The following is a 6,000-nucleotide window of genomic DNA, read 5'->3' as shown; positions in this document are numbered from 1 at the left end:
GTCGTATCAATTCTTTTTTATTGGCAAGCAACTTCCTCATCGGTTTACCTGAAGTTTTAGCTCTCTCAAGCCTTGTACTTGGATGTGACTTGCCTGGACCCCAATTTTTCCTCACAGCATTTCCCCAGCTTGTTTCACTACCAACTCCCAAAACCTCCTTATATTTGTTTAGTTCAGAATTATAAATAAGATGGTGATATGGGACGTGCTCAGTTTCCCTGGGTTCAGGTTTTAGGACACACCTCTGGGTTTCCAGCCACTCTCTGAGGTCTCAGGCCCCCTTCTCTGAGCTCTCCCTTTGAGGAAAGTTACTGTTACCAGTTAGACCTGTTTTTAGCACCAACATGGGGAAGATGAGCTGGGGGGGCTGGCTTATGCAAATCCAGTGGCTGGGCATGCTCAATAGAGAGCTCAGAATATTCTTGAGTATACATGGTGCACGTGATATGATCCGACCAATGAACGTGCTCCAAGAGACCACAGCTTGTGCAAGACTAATGTAACATAACCCGGGCCACGCGCTTAATTGAATATTCATAAAGAAACTATAAAAGCTGAATCCCCACTGAAGGCAGGGTTGTTGCTCACTTTCCTGGAGGCAACCAGCACTTCTCACTTTGGCATTTCACTGGCTCAGGTGTGTATACTTTACTTTGTATCTAACTTATTTTCAGCAAGCCAATGCTCATTCTCTTGGGCCAGGCTGCACTTTGTACTGAACTTTGAATATGTTTTCCTGGCTTTTGTGTTAGACTTGATGCCTGTACAGAACTTACTTTTGTGTTAAAGTTGGCATGGGCCCTGCTCAGTCTCTGAAACATGCCACAATATCTCCGTGAAGCCTGTATTTATCTATTTTATTGAACTTGTTCTCACTGTCTACTGTGACACTGTCCTTGAATTCTTTCCTGTGGTGGAGTCAAGAACCTGGTAAGAGGACTGGGCGGGTTGAGGCCAACTATTGGCACCCCCTACCCTACCTCCAACATCAATGGCACAGATAAGCTTTCTGAGATAGTGCATGCAGCTCTCAGCCCACAACTCTACCTAAGCACTGACCGTCCTTGCTTTAGGGCCTTACCACTTGTCTGTTAGCTGTCCTTATGCAGGAAAACAGGATATGGAATATTCCTCAGCAGTTTACCTTATAAGAAGAAGTGGACTGGGCAAAAGTTATGAACAGCACATTTGTACAGGCACTAACATATTTTCTGACAAGCATCAAGCCTTGGAGATGTAAACATGGAAAATTCTTCTGTACTACCTATAAAATATTAAGTTGGGCATCTCCAAATGCAAGAGTAATTTTCAAAGCTGGAGAGAGTGGGCAGAATGTTACACTGCGTGTGGTATGATTTGAGGACCACCAGAATGCCTTCTACCCTCAGATTTCTTCTTATTTTTTCTTTATGGGACAGTTATTTCTTCATACCCTGGGTTATAAAGTTTATCTCTGACAGTATGCCTGTCAGAATAACTGTGAAAGCTTTCTGAAGAAGGGAGCTTAGTAGTCTTTCCTCTCTGCAACCGTGCTTTCCAGTGCTTTCCTGGGTAATGTTTAGTATATGATGCGTTGTTTACTAATAACTTTCTGATCTGAGAACTTCTGAGGACAGGGATTTTATTTTGTTCATCTATGTGTTCTGAAGATGTCAGTAGAGTACCTGGCATATAAAATTCACAATAAATGTGTATTGAATTGAAATGTGATGAAAAAATAACTAAAATAATTTCCAATCTCTCACTAATGTTTTGAACAAGAATTAATTTAGTAGATTAGCTATCCAAGTAATGCGTGGAGAACTTACCTGACAAGAGCAGATAAATTTTGACAAGCTTCAGGGTTATGGGTCTGAATATAGAGTTACGGAAGGTATTTCCATAATGGGCTTTAAAATTCCCAGGCATGGCAGGAGAGTATTCAGAACTGGATGGGGTTTAAGTGGAATCAAAATGAAAGGAGAAGGAAAACATTTCAGAACTATTTAAGAATTATGAGGTCTTGAATTTACTAGAAATTTCCAAGTCCAGAGATAAAAATACTACAATATTTTCTCCTAATTAAATTTCTTTTCATAGTTCAGAAAATATATACTAACAATATGTAATAACAATATATTCCAAAGAGAATAATCAGTATTGATAATTCCAGAGTTTCAGGACATTAGTAAAGGAAAAATAGGATGCAGAAAAAAGAGAAATGAAAGGCAAGATTGCTACTGCACAATTTTCTTAAATACAGTGTGAAATTTAATTTTCTTTTGACTTTTTTTGGTCTTATTTTTTGTTTTCATTTGTTGAAAAAAGGGCATACGATTTAATACATCGCACTCATATATCACCACACCTTTACAGATCATGAGCCCAATCAAAGGATTATTGGTATGTTGCATAATTTTTTTTTTCAACAGAAAGTCATTTAAGACATTCAATTACCTTTTCCTTGTCGAGTGTTGAAAGTATGGTCACTATGAATAATCCTTAATTATTTAACAATGTGTATGCTTCATTAATGTATCATTAACAAAACGTGTTAATTAATGTGCTCAGTGAGGAAAGACCCCTTTGTGTGGGCTAAAATGTAAAATAAAAAAATCACATTTCTGTAAAAAAAATGTACTTTTATAATTCTGTTTTGTTTATTTAGATGTAACAACATAATTTCAGTTTAATGGATTTTTACCTTTCACAATGATCCATTTACTTTTTGTAAAAATTAATCTCAGGCAATAAAATACTCCTTCATGTGTATGCTTTTGAACTCCTTTGGAAAGGTGTTCTTTTGTGAATGAAAATGAAAAATCTTTAGTCATCAATTATATTTTTAACTTTGAAGAGCTCAAAAAGTAAATGATATTCTGTTGAAAAGAATCTAACATTGGATGTTAAAAAATATGTCTATTCCATGTAACGTCTCCACATTTTTTATCATAAAGGAAATGCATATACATTGTAGAAATATTTTTTAAAATTAAAAACTAGAGAATAAACTCTTACAGTTTTAAGTTTTCCATCTCTGGCAGTATCATACAGTGCTTAGAGAAACTTTCCATACTTTTGACCCAGTTGTTAAGTATGGCTTTCCTTTATGTAAAAAGAAATCAAAAGCACTTTTTAATTCATTTTCTAGTAAGTTCAGATTAGTTAAAGAAAAAGGTCAAGGGATCAATAAGTCATCGTGTTAAAAATACATAGTCTCTTTTTCATTACCAACCTTTTCAAGAGTGCTCAATATTTCCTACTTATGCTTCGGCTCAGTCCTAACAATGGGCTTTCTATCTCCATTACTTTATTGAGACTCTCATCAAAGAACTCTTAATTAACTGAAGTAGGGACCCATTCGTTTTCTTTATTGTCCTCAATATTTTTGTGATTTTGGGACTTAGCACCTTTCTTCCCGTCTGGAAAATATCTTTTCTGTTAGCCTCTGGGATAACATATGGCATTGTCCTTCTATCTCCCTGACCTTCAAAGATCCCAAATAAGTACACTTTCTTTTTTTTTCTCTTATAAGGCTTTGTTCCCCAAGACTTCCAGTGCATTATTCACTTAATTCTTACAACAATTTTATAGGAGATCTCGAGCTCGAATTTTTGTTTCCCTAGTACCGTGACACTGCTAAAAACTCTGCTTAAACTTTTACCTCCTAGAAGCTGATTTTCTATGCTTTTTTACTCTCTTGATCAACCCATATGTAGCTTAGAAATCAGCAAAAGCTCTGAAGGAATAAAGTGGTAAATGCAGGACTCACTTTACTGTGTTACTTTCTCTTAGGAATCTTGGTTTCTTAGGTTCTAACTGCCTTGCATGTACACTGATGTGTGAGAACCTATCTATCTATATACGCACACACACATGTATATGTATAATATATACATATATTATTTGTATATAATCCCCTGCTCAGAACTATACAGTTTTATAGTAGTTCTGAGCAGGAGATTTTGTCTATCCAAACTGTTCCATGAATGCCAGAAAGTTAAGTTCTCAGCTCAAATAGACAACCTAAAAACTCTGTACTCCTGGTCCATGATGAGATCAGAAGCTTGTGCCAGTGTGTATAGGCATCCTCTGGAGATATAGCAGGTTCAGTTGCAGTCCACCAATATAAAGCAAATATCACAATAAAGTGAGTCACACAAATTTTTTGGTTTCCCAGTGTATATAAAGGTCATGTTTACACTACTATAATATATTAAGTGTGCAATAGTATTATGTGTATAAAAACAAAATACTTACCTTAATAAAAAATAATATTTTGCTAAAAACAAATGCTAACTATTATCTGAGACTTCAGCGAGTGATGATCTTTTGCTGGTGAAAGGTCTTCCCTCAGTGTTGATGACTGCTACCTGATCAGGATGGTGGTTGCTGAAGGTTGGGGTGGTTGCTGCAGTTTCTTAAAATATGACAGCAATGAAGTTTGCCTCATTGATTGATTCTTTATTTCACAAAAACTTGCTCTGTAGCATGCGATGCTGTTTGATTGCATTTTACCCACAGTAGCACTTCTTTCAAAATTGGAGTCAATCCTCTCATTCCCTGCCACTGCTTTACTTACTGAGTTTATTTAATATTCTAAATCCTTTATTGTCACTTCAATGTTCACAACATCTTCACCAGGAGTAGATCCCATCTCAAGAAACTTTCTTTGCTCATCCATAAGGAGCAACTCCTCATCCATTAAAGTTTTACCATGAGATTGTAGCAATCCAATCACATCTTTAGACCGCACTTGTAATTTTATTTCTGTTGCAATTTTGACCACATTTGCAGTTACTTTCTCCATTAAAGTCTTGAACTCCTTCCTCAAAGTCATCAATGAGGATTGGAATGAATTTCTTCCAAACTTATGTTCATGTTGATATTTTGAGTTCTCCCATGAATCATGAATATTCTTAATGGCATCTAGAATGGTGAATCCTTTCCAGAAGGTTTTCAATTTACTTTGCCTAGATTTCTTAGAGAAATCACCCCATTGCAATAATATCCTTTTGAAATATATATCTTAAAGAAGACTTGAAAGTCAAAATTACTCCTTGATCCATGGGCTGCAGAAAAGATGTGTGTTAGCAGGCCTGAAAAAAACCTCAATCTTTTTGTACATCTCCATCATAGCTCTTGGTTGACTAGGTGCATGGTCAATGAGAAGTAATATTTTTAAAAGGAATTTTTTCCTGAGCGGTAAATCTCTATAGTGGGCTTATTCAGTAAAACGTACTGTAAACAGATGTGCTGCCGTCCAGGCTCCGTTGTTACAGTATAGAACACAAGCATTGGCTTCAACTTAAAGCCACAGCTCTATTAGCCCCTAACGAGGAACTCAGCCTGTCCTTCAAATCTTTGAAGCCAAGCATTGGTTCTTCCTCTCTAGCTATGAAAATTCTAGATCACACCTTCTTCCAGGTGGAGGTTGTTTCATCCACACTGAAACTCTGCTGTGTAGTGTAGCTGCCTTTATCAATGATCTTAGCTCAATCTTCTGGATAACTTGCTGCAGCTTCTGCATCAGCACTTGTCGCTTCACCTTGCACTTGTGTGATATGGAGACGACTTCTTTCCTTAAATTTCATAAGCCAGCCTCCGCTAGGTTTAAACTATTCTCCTGAAGCTTCATCACCTCTTTCAGCCTTCACACAATTAAAGAGAGTTAGGGTCTTTCTCTCTGTTAGGCTTTGGCTTAGGGGAATGCTGTGTCTGGTTTGATCTTCCATCCAGACCACTAAAACTTGCTTCATGTCAGCTACAGGGTTGTTTCTCTTTCTTATTATTCGTGTGTTCACTACAGTAGCATTTTAAATTTCCTTCAAGAACTTTTTCTTTGCATTTGAGACTTGACTAACTGGCATAAGAGGTCTAGCTTTGGGCCTGTCCTGGCTTTTAACATACCTTACTCAATAAGCTTAATCATTTTTAGTTTTGATTTAAAGTGAGAGACATGCAACTCTTTCTTTCACTTGAACACTTGGAGGCCAATGTGGGGTTATTAATTGGCCTAAT

This window comes from Cynocephalus volans, chromosome 14, assembly GCF_027409185.1.
Source record: "Cynocephalus volans isolate mCynVol1 chromosome 14, mCynVol1.pri, whole genome shotgun sequence".
In the NCBI taxonomy this organism is placed as follows: Eukaryota; Metazoa; Chordata; class Mammalia; order Dermoptera; family Cynocephalidae; genus Cynocephalus; species Cynocephalus volans.
This window is presented reverse-complemented; position numbering follows the sequence as displayed.